Source organism: Notothenia coriiceps, unplaced genomic scaffold (assembly GCF_000735185.1).
Source record: "Notothenia coriiceps isolate Sejong01 unplaced genomic scaffold, NC01 NC01_scaffold00026228, whole genome shotgun sequence".
Taxonomy (NCBI): Eukaryota; Metazoa; Chordata; class Actinopteri; order Perciformes; family Nototheniidae; genus Notothenia; species Notothenia coriiceps.
Genome location: NW_011358929.1, coordinates 350959 through 362487, shown reverse-complemented (window position 1 = coordinate 362487; position 11529 = coordinate 350959).

Sequence of the window (11529 nt, the reverse complement as noted above, 5' to 3'; positions counted from 1 at the left end):
TGGACTCACTCTGGGAGAATGACCTCTCTCCAGTTCTCTTTAGGTCTCGGAGAGACGTCAGACGTGAGACTCTCTGAGTTTGAGAAGACAGACCGGGTAGTCGTCGGTCACCACAGAGCAGACGTCTCTGAGTTCTTGTGTGTGGGTTGGTGTCTAAGTCTGGGTACCTACTTCGACGAGTCCTAGAGTCTCTCCCTCGAGGTCTTTCGAGACGTCGGGAAAGTCCTCTTTGACTTCGAGAAACTTCTTCAATTTTCACTTCACACTAGTTTGTCGTCCTGTGTACTTCCAGGTCCGAGTTGTGTGTCTCTGCGTCTAATTCCTCGTCAAGTTCTTCGAAGTGGTCAAAGGATCTTCTCCTTCTCCTCGGTCCTACCGACGTGAGACTCCTCCTTCTCCTCGTCTTCTCCCTCCTACTACCTCCTCTTCTTACCTCCGACACCTTCGTCTCTCTATCGGTCGAGAAAGTGTGTGTCAGGTCTCAGGTGTCTCCTCCTGACTCTCGACTTCTGCAGAGGAAGGACGGTTGATGTTCCGACGTCACCTCTCCGACGTCGCGGGGGACACCCGAAGGTGTCGACGGGAGTCCTCGAGACTATCTGGTCCGGTTTGTGGACCCGTTGGAGTCGAAGTTGTAGACCTCGTTCGCTACTTCCTGTACCAACAGGATGAGAGGAGAGTAGGACCTGGGTTGTTGACGACTAGGTCCTGAGTAGGACAGACTTCTAGACTGGTCTCACTCTAATCTCCTCCTCTCTGGTCTTGAAGGACTATTAGGTCCTCCAATTAGTAGAGGAGAGACAGGACCCGAGACCTCCCGAAACTGAGTCCACTGAGTGTCGACGCCTGACAGGTCCAATACTCTGTCATGTGAGACCAATGACCCACACAAGTCGTCTCAGACAGGTCTCGCTTCCCTAAGTGATGACAGACCTAGTACCTCTTATACAAGGAAACCTCCACTTATGAGTCGTAAACAAGTGGTAGTCCAGTTCTGTGAGGAGAGGCGGACTTCTTCTTCGAGGTCTCCCAGTCTCACTTAGACCCTGACCTTGTCTCCTTTCCACAGCAAGAGACTAGGACTGTCGATTGTGTGTGTATGTGTGGAAGTGTGTGTGAAAGTGACTTCTTCTGACAAAAGGTATGAATATGATACTCCCACTTCACTTCTATAGTGGTGACTTCCAACACACACTGTCACCTAGTCTTCGTCCATCTCTATGTGTCCTAGTAATATAGATACTACAAATAGAGAATTATCCGTTAGTAAGGTGCTACCGGAGACTTCGTGGAGGACAGGAGGCAGAGTAAAAGATTGTTTATAAAACAGAGATAGACAAAAATTAATACTAATTACAACCGACAGGAAATCAAACTAGACTAAAAATAATAAAAAGTTTCTAGAATGTGCAATTTGTAAACTGAGTCAAAAGTCAGGAATACAAACTGATCAAATTGGAAAAAAAAAAATAATTATGACACACTAAAATTCAACGACAAGTAATCAAGGTTGAAAACCCCTATGTCTTGGATGCTTTTTCGTAAAGTAGCAAGTCTAGCTTGTTAGAAATAAAATTTACTAAAACATATTTAAGAAGGTTAATATTTTGTTACAAATTAGTGTACTTGTAAAATATATAAGAAAAAATTAACTTTCAACTTAAATATTTTCTTTATATACCCCAAAGACTGTTAAAGCACAAACGTTGTTGATTTCAATGGGGGACGCCCCGACCTCGCAGGTTTCTACTGTAATGAAAAAAAACATGGAAACTTTACAAAAATTTACAATCAAAATACATTCGTAATTGTCTGTAACCCACGGTTCCGGAATTCGTAGAGGCCGTATTTGGTCTAGGTCATGTGAAAGGATAGGACTACATTACTTCTTGTCCCTCTAAGACAGTCGATTGTTCCCCTGTAAATGGTTTGTCCTTTGTACATGATTTGATTTATAGATAACAAACAGTGCTAAGAATACAGTACAGTGCACAAAATCAACACACAGACCATTACCCAAAAACGACAAGCACAGGGCAGCATCAAAGGGACCAACACAGACTAACAGACTAACACAAGTGGACATGAGGGAACACACAAGAGAGGACACGAGGAGCACGAGTATGTCGTCGGGGCGGGGAGCTAACAAGCAAGGGTAGGTGGGACAGTAACAATAGTTGACACAAATTGGAGGGGACAGGAATGTGGTCACAAGTCCCAGTCAAGCATGTTGTGCAACAGATACCCATTTTCCCAGATACGAGGAGACACGAGAACTTTTCACACAAGGAGTGCATTATGAAAGTAAAACAAGAAGTTAAAACGTAGAGTTTGAACTCTAAAGTTTTAATCACTTGTAATATAAAAACAAAAGATATACGACATAAAACATGTTTATTTCTTAGTTTGGTTTTATGATAATTTGTAGACAGAGGGCCCAGCACGTTTATCCAGGATTAGGATGTAGGATTCACATCATACTTCAAAGCATTTAACAAGACATTATATTTTACAATATTTCGATTATTGATAACTCCGCACATAACAACTGTAAAGACAAAACCAATCCGTGATTAATTGTGCTTTCAGCAAAATTACCTCATCGACAAGTGTGTCATTCGGTTTGTCCTGTCTCTTCAGGTCTGTATTTCCACACTTCACACGAGGTCCTTTTACTATTATTTTTTTTTTTTTTTCTTTTCTTTTTTATCAGCAACCTCTGCACCGGGACGAGGTCTAGGGATCAGGTTACAGGGAGGTTCTATCTCTGATGTTTGTCTTACAGACTGGACACTCTCGTGATGGTTTCTGTCTCCACCAGGTCTGCAGACAGGCTTTACAGAAGCTGTGGCTACAGGACAGAACAACAGGATCTCTAAAGACTTCCTGACAGACCGGACAGCAGAGATCTTCCTCTAACCTGGAAGCCATGTTGTCTCTGAGTGAAGCTGAAACACAGCAGACAGGAAGTTCAGTCAGTCATGGCTCCCCTCCCCCTCCTCTACTGACTTCACTGAAATTCTCTCTGAGTGTTTGGAGACTCACCTTCAGGGGTGGAGGGTCCGCAGGTTGAAGCAGCAGGGCTGTGTTTCCTCTTTTCTCTCCTGTAGCTGAACTCAGAGGAAGTTGTTAGTTTGGTCTGAAGGTGAATCTGATCGTCTGTTTTCCAGTCCGTCTGTCTCTCTGCAGTGAGGAAGAGGAACAAACTGTTTCCTGGTTAGTCTCAGGTGAGTCAGTGAGGGAGGAGCTCTGTCACGCCTCCTCTGCTGAACTCTGTTTCCTCTTGTGTAACTCAGGGAGTGTCTCAGTGCAAAGGGCTGACTCATTGCTGGATTAAAGGTTGTAGTGGAGGAGTTGATATTGTTTAATACATTATAAGAGAGGCAGTGGCGTGCACAGACATTTATAGGGGCAGGTGCTCAAGAGAAAAAAAAAGGGCACCTTCTGAGTCCTCGTGGCGGCCGAAATTGTGCGCTCCGAAATTGTGCGTGAAGATTTGCCGGATAATGGCGGATTTTGTTAGTTACTTTTCGGTTTTTGGTTACTTTAATTCGGTTTTAGGGTTAGGTTTAGGTTATGTTATTTAATTCTTATTTTTGCCTGATTTTACAGATTTATTATCAAAATTTTTATTATTTTAACATTTATTATTATAAATGACTTAGGGGGTCCAATCTGAAGCCCCGGGGTTGACGCCCCTGGTGGAACCGCCGGCTGCCTTAGTGAGATTTATTAAAGGCACATCTTGTATGTCGTAATTGCAAAGTGCACAACGAGACTAAATGGATGGATGCAAGAAAAGAAGTGAAGTTATAGTTTAGTTTGGCATCTGATTTAGGGGATTAAACAATACACTCGTTGTATTTGTTACCTGGTGGTTACTTACTTGGTCGTCACTTGGGCACTTTTAATCGTGTTGCTGCGTGCTGCTGCACCACACACCCGCCGTGGCCTGTCTGACTGAGTGACTGACTGTCTGCTCTGCGCGTTGCGCGTTCAGTTGAGAGCAGGAAGGGAGGGGCTGCAGCCAGTGCACGTACGGGAGTGCCGCGGGGCACGTGTGGGGATGTCTGACAAAATTACAACGCGCATTTGGGGCATTGTTGTATATATTAGAAGCTTTTAATCCAGAATTGATCGATGTTACCATGAGCCACATACAGTACACTGTAAAAAAAGTAATTTAAAAAAAATGTAAAAAAACGAACTTTCAAAAGGGCACATTGCTGTCCAGAGGGCAAAACGGGCAGGTGCCCAAGCACTACCTAGAGTCTATGTGTGCACGTCCCTGCTCTCTGTATCTCTCTGTCTATACATTCTCAATTGCTCTTTCCTCTGCTCTCACCTTTTTCTTTCTGGTCGTCTATGTTTGGCTGTATTACAGAAATAAACTAGAAAATAATGGCTTCCGTCATGCAGGAGGAATCCTCGCATGCACCTAATTTATGTTGTTTATGACCATCATAATCAATCAGCAGGGCAGGGATCCAGTCAGTGTCGTGGGGACTATAACCTCAGTTAAAAAGCAGTTTACAATGCAAAGTATGATCTGGATGAATGATTTGTATTGGTTTATTATGTCCCCTAAGACAATTTAACTTGGACCATAGAACACAGGGAGGGATTCAACAAGTTGCTCAGGGATATTGAGCAATGCAGATGCTTGTCATTACAGAGTTTTGTTAATAAATTGTCATATTGCTCACAACATCGCCCACAAACAGGCAAGGAAACGGTAAATATATAGTGAGTGTCTTTCCTGCAGTTAATGTGATGAAGAGCAGCAGATGTTGTTGTTAAAAAGAAAATTGACAGGCACTTTGTACTATGATGGCCTCATCAGCCAGGAAATCTCTCAATGAGTGGATCACAGGCTTGCTTGCACATCTCGCTACTGTAGTTTGGTATTTATATTCACAGTTCACCATATAAACCATGTTTGACATAAGAATGCTGTACGGTAGTTCAAGTCAGTAAGTCAGCAGCACATAACAATTTGAAATCTCCATTTATGGCAGCTTGCTTTGACAGGTATGTCACCGGCATGATTTTAAGAGGTGTAACCGGCCAAATTGGAAAGGAATGTGGAGTCTACTTGAAGTCCACAGCGTGTTACAGCGAACACAATGTTAAATCACATTCAGAAGTTATCTAGGAACCATATTTGGTGAACATATCACAGATCAGATTGTATGCCTAATTTTGAACATATGGAATTCATTACCTTTGCTGTCATTAGGCATATTTCGGCAGGCTGTATTTCAACACAAGCAAAACACATTAAAATGAGTGGCTACTCATCATTTTTAAGTGCATGCTCATAAAGAATGTACGCAAATATGACCCTTCTGGAGGACATGATAAATATATACATTTACAGGTAATCACAACAACATATTGAGTTCATATTTTAGTATGTGAGAGGCCCAAATGTAAATCACATTTAGTTAACTTTCTATTTACACATAAATGCCACAGCTGATATGGTTGGTTTTATTTTTTGCCTGTGCAAAATGAACACATGTTCAGAAGGAGTTTATGAAAAACGTGACATGAATGTCAGAGTATCAGTGACGCAAAGATGCCTCAAGGCCAACTTCCTTGATCTGGATTTAGTTGACACTGATTTAAAAGATATAAGGCAGAAGAATGGTAAGTAAGTGATGGGAGATCCGACAGTCAATTTGACCACTTAGATGTGCTTCAGCCACATGCTGCTGAGTCTTTGTCAGTGTTGCCATAGAGACAAAAGCAAACAAAGAAAAGGTATTTCTGTCATTTAGTTACCCTGTTTATTTGAAGCTTAGAAGGACTTGTTAAGCAAAACCTATGACTTTTTGATATAAAACATGCCAAACAGAGAAACAATAGTAATTGAATCACTTTAATACAAAGAATGAAATCATGCCATGAACTATATTTTATAAGCCTCACTGTGTGCTAGGGTAAGTGCATGAGGTTGCAACAAAGAGACAGTGTGCTACCTGTGATGCACGAGTGCACATGCCTACTGGGTGTGTGTCTGTCTGTGTGAGAAACCGTACTCCCTGTACTCGAGGAGGCAGACTCCTATAGAGCAGGCATGATACTGCAGATGGCTCAGCATATTCCCGTTCTCGGACACTACAGGCTCCACTAGTGATTTTGGCTTCCTACAGGGAAGACTAATTACATACACAAGCAGGTTTGTTGCAAAACACCAAAAATGGATGGCATTAGGACCAATTGTGTATACTGAACATTATAACTACAGTTATGCAGTAGAGTTAAAATTGTTTTGATTTTAATAGTCCTGAAATGTGTGCTGATTTTTGGGGCACTTTAAATGCAAAAAAAAAAATATTGCTTTTAAGCCAGTCATTCAGCAAGACGAGTAAAGATCATGTGAGAAGCAGGAGATAAAGGAAGTCATTCAATGACCATAAAAATGACTTTTGAGCCAAATCAAAGTCAGATACTGTATAAACCAAAAAATTGCTGCACATGTGAACGATTAACCTTTGTAGTCAGTTGGTTAGGCATTGCATGGTTGATGTATTGCAGTTTTTAAATTAAAGCAACTATATTCAGCTTTAACCTTTAAAATTAATTCAATATCATTTTGATGCTACACTGACTTGTAATAGGGAGAATGGTGTCTCTGTTATTCCCACTCGGGGCCCCAAAGGCAGTTTCTCACACTATGTAACTCTTGTGAGCGGGTTGTAGAATTCCCCAGGGGGAGTGAATACTGCTTTATGGAGCTAAATTGATTTTGCTGAAACTGGATAATATATTTAAAATTTGTTTTCTAGTTTGTCCTGTTATGCCCTCCGGCTGCTTTGCCCCAATTCCCGCTGATGTACGGAGTATCCTGATGGACAGTTAGGTTAACCTGTTGCTTAAGTAACGCTAACTGCTAACCGCTGCTTACCTGTTAGCTCGGTTAGCCATGCAGCCATGACTGGGAGCTCTTTGCATGTTGGAGTCTTGATGGCTACAGGTTTATTTTCAGTCCAGAGCTGAATAAATGGGATCACTGCAACTAGAACCATCATTACAACTTAAATCAACTAGTATTTTGAGAAACAGGAAACATTGTCCCAGCAAATAATGAATTCTGATGCCTTTTAGTTAGACTGCAGCTCAGCTTAAACACTGGCTAGTAAACTAAGATGTTCTTCTCTGATTGCTTTCAGCACAAAGAGTCCCTTCACAAATCATTGAGCTCCTTGGAGCACCTGCCAACAACCTACATGTACATGACCTGAGCACTATAGGCTACACACACAGCTGAGTGCCTTACACAAAAGCAGATGGCTCCTCAGACAGGTCATTAGTAAGAGCCGTCGGGGAGGCTGTGTGTGGTGGGTTATTTTGGGATTTAGTGTTGTGTGTTATTTAGGGATGAAAGTTGTAATTGTGACTCTATTTCTGTGTTTGTATGGGTGGTTGCCAACAGGCACCAGAGGGGAAAGACAGAGACATTTAAGAGTAATTGGCTCACCCTGTTCATGTTGACACTATTTCACAGCCGACCTACTAATAATTACAGAACTAGTGAATGGCAGCCTTTGACCTGATTCAACAGATTTTATTACAGAGGCTTTTGAAGAATGTAAGTTGCACTTGCTGATTTTGTTATTTCAACTAAAAATGAAGCAACAGAGGATGACTTTCTGAGAGATAAACAGAGTTTTCAACCATGTTCTTTCCACTATTCTTGGTCCGACTCCTACTAAAGGCGGTCATGGTTTCTGCTTAAATAATGCATGATGTCCCTGCTTTATAACAGATAATCTGTCCAGGTAAATACAGCACTGTTTAATTATCAACCTCAGAATAACATTGGTTGAACCCTGTGTGGTTGTCTTTGAGACCCAAGCAGACAAAACTATTGTACTTTTCTCTACTACCCTGTTCATTGTTTTTTTTATTATCTCAGTGTCCATCTGTTGCTCTGGTGTGCCATGTATCATCACACAGGAAGGTTGCAGAATATGTCACTTCCTGTCAAAAATGAAAACACAAATCAAAATTTACCCATGAGGTCTTTATAGAGGAAGAGTACCTCTGTAGTAAGAGAATCATGTATCTTCCTGTTTTTTAATACATATCTCAAAGGTCTGTTGGAATGGTAGTTTGTTTGTCTATCAGCAGCATTACAGAACAACTACTGGCTCGATTTTAAAGAAAAATTGTGAAAAAGTAAAGCATGGCCAATGGAAGTACCTTTGGAGCATATCAGAAACAAAGGGTGGATACATGCAATACAGTATGTTTCACATGGGAATGGCCTTGGGAAAGGTCTTAACTATCTGACCCTTTAGTTTCAAATAGTTTCAGCAACAGGGCCCCAAGTCATCTGTTAGAAGATGTTTTGACATTATGGCTCAGACAAAACTCAAATAATAGAATCGATCACAATTGCATCGAGGACATTTAAAGTGTAGATTAAATACATTGTAAAACCTAATAAAGCTAATAGAAAAATCTGTTTCCGTGCTTTATGCAAACATTAGATCTCTCCACCTGCTCTTTTTTTCAAGATGTTGGAAAATAAGCGGTTTCTATTTGAATGATGTCGAAAAACAATGCTTTCATTTCACAGCCTCCATTAATTACATCTGTGAGTCTGAGTCATTACTGCTAAACACATCCCTCCCACTGCATAACTTCTCCGCCAAATGCAAGCACAGGCCTCGGGCTCCCTGTAATTATTAGCACATTGTCCAAAGACGAGGGGAAATGCAATGTGCGACACATTCTGAGGAGCTTACAACTGTCTAAAAGCTGAATGTCATGCTGCACGCTGCTTTTACGACACTGTTTAAACGGGCTCCATGACAACCGAGACATTTAAACTTTTTGAGCTGTAGCTTGGGCCCATCCAGCTAGTCCTGACGTCCCTCTGTGTGTGACAATAGTGGACGTTGTTGGAAAGGAAATGCCTGTGAAGATAATCATTCAATCAAAAGACAGTTGTTTTTGAAGAAGATTGAAAACCAAAGCGTGAATTGTATCCTTGATGTGCTGAAGAAGAATTGGTTTGATAAAGAAAAGGCAGGGGAGGGGTGTTGAGTTGGATAATCTATACATATTTAGAATTAACTTGTCATGGACACTTTTCTTAGGAATTTCCAATTCAACAGTCCTTGAAATACACTTAATCACGTTTTCGCAAAAAGTTAGAAGGGGAAAAGAATACCACTTTTTATAATTTGTTTATTTGTCACAACCGAAGTGTAATGACAATTTGCCAATTTGTGGGGTTATTTATTGGATTATATCTTGGTAGCAGCCACCAGTGGAGACACCAGGAGGAAGTGCTCGTATATTTGTATTTGGTGTGAAATTATACGAGCTATACATAATGTGTTGGTGATAATGTGGTGAGCTAAAGAGGAATTGGCCACATTTTTTTTACGATTATACTGTTACGGTGGGTGAAGCAAGCAGGACCCAAATGCAGATTACACTGACATTGCCTTTATTTCAAGGATAAAATAATAACTTGGACAAAACGGAACACTCACCGGTGAACTCGGTCACAAACAAAAGACGAACCAACACTGAACAGAGGAAGAGACAAGACTAAATACAGGGAGGGGTAATCACGAGACGAGAAACAGCCGGGCAGGGGAGGAGAAACACAAGGGCGACAGGTGAACACACTCAGACAATTAGACACACCAGGGAAACTAACGACAGGGAGGAAAAACACAGGGAGAGGGACCAGACAATACACAAGGAGGAAAACATGACAGGGAGAACCGAAAAGCAAAATAAACCCAATANTCATTGAGTGTGTTTTTATACACGGGCAAAATGTATCTGATCAGAAAGGTCATTTTTGTTATTTGAAAGCACAAAAAACACCACAGGCTCCACTTTTAGAGCCTTCTAAAAGTGGAGCCTGTGGTGTTTTTTGTGCTTTCAAATAACAAAAATGACCTTTCTGATCAGATACATTTTGCCCGTGTATAAAAACACACTCAATGACACCGGCTGCAATACATTATCTGCGGAGCCTTGTTGACAACATCTTTGCTCTCAAAGGAGGTCCTGCCTGTAACTGACACATAAACCAACAGATAAACACACACACACACACACACACACACACTTCCTCTTAGTTCCTGTGATCATTTGGCTTTGTACATAGTTGTATTTTGATATCTTATAGTTGAGTTTTGACAGCATCCATCAAACTAGATTTGTTGCCTTAATGCTCTGTTTTCTAATATTTCTGTGTTTCTGAACCACATCTGGGTCTGCAAATAATGCTCATATTTAGTATTTAGTCTCCTGATTTTAAATGGGAATTAAATCATTTCAGTGTTCCCAAAGCACCGATGTTCTGCAGTTTGTGTGGGCCTACTGTATTTACACTGTAGAAACTAGATTCATAGGTAACCACACTGAAGATGATGGAGGTATTGATCAGTCTTCTCATATTTGTAAGCCTTAATTTGTGTGTCCCCCCCCCTCTAACATCACCAGAAGTCATAATTTAAGGGGTTATTTCTCATTTTTTTCTTCCGGGGGAGCATCCCACCGGACCCCGAGCTTGAGACCTGAAAAACAGGCTTGGGGCTCAACAGGTTGAATATTAAAATGTTCCGTACAGCAGAGATTAAATGAGTAAAAACCAGTTAACCGGTGAGCTGATGATGAGTGGCTGGCGTTGGTGGAATGAGACACACCTCTGTGTTACTGGTGAATAAAGACTCAAACCAGGAAACAGTTTGTTCCTCTTCCTCACTGCAGAGAGACAGACGGACTGAAAAACAGACGATCAGATTCACCTTCAGACCAAACTAACAACTTCCTCTGAGTTCAGCTACAGGAGAGAAAAGAGGAAACTACAGCCCTGCTGCTTCAACCTGCGGACCCTCCACCCCCTGAAGGTGAGTCTGACTCCAACAACACTCAAAGTTCATTGAATTGAAGTCAGGAGAGGAGGAGGGAGGGGAGCCATGACTGACTGTCACGATTCTTAGTTTGGTGTGATTCGTTTCTGGTTTTATTTTTGACATATATATTGTAAATGTATTATCTCTTTGATTTACACACGGCATCTATTGCACGTCTGTCCGTCCTGGGAGAGGGATCCCTCCTCTGTTGCTCTCCCTGAGGTTTCTCCCATGTTCCCTTTAAACTGTGGGTTTTCTCTGGAAGTTTTTCCTTGTACGATGTGAGGGTCTAAGGACAGAGGGTCTAAGGACAGAGGGTCTAAGGACAGAGGGTCTGAGGACAGAGGGTCTAAGGACAGAGGGTGTCGTACTGTCATACTGATATTCTGTACAAACTGTGAAGTCCACTGAGACAAATGTAACATTTGTGATCTTGGGCTATATACATAAACATTGATTGATATATATATATCATCGGCTTGTTTTGAATTAAACTTCGCTTTTTGTTGAACGTACTAGACCCTTTATTACTGCATTTGGGTCCTGCCTTACCCCAAACCCTGACACTGACTGAACTTCCTGTCTGCTGTGTTTCAGCTTCACTCAGAGACAACATGGCTTCCAGGTTAGAGGA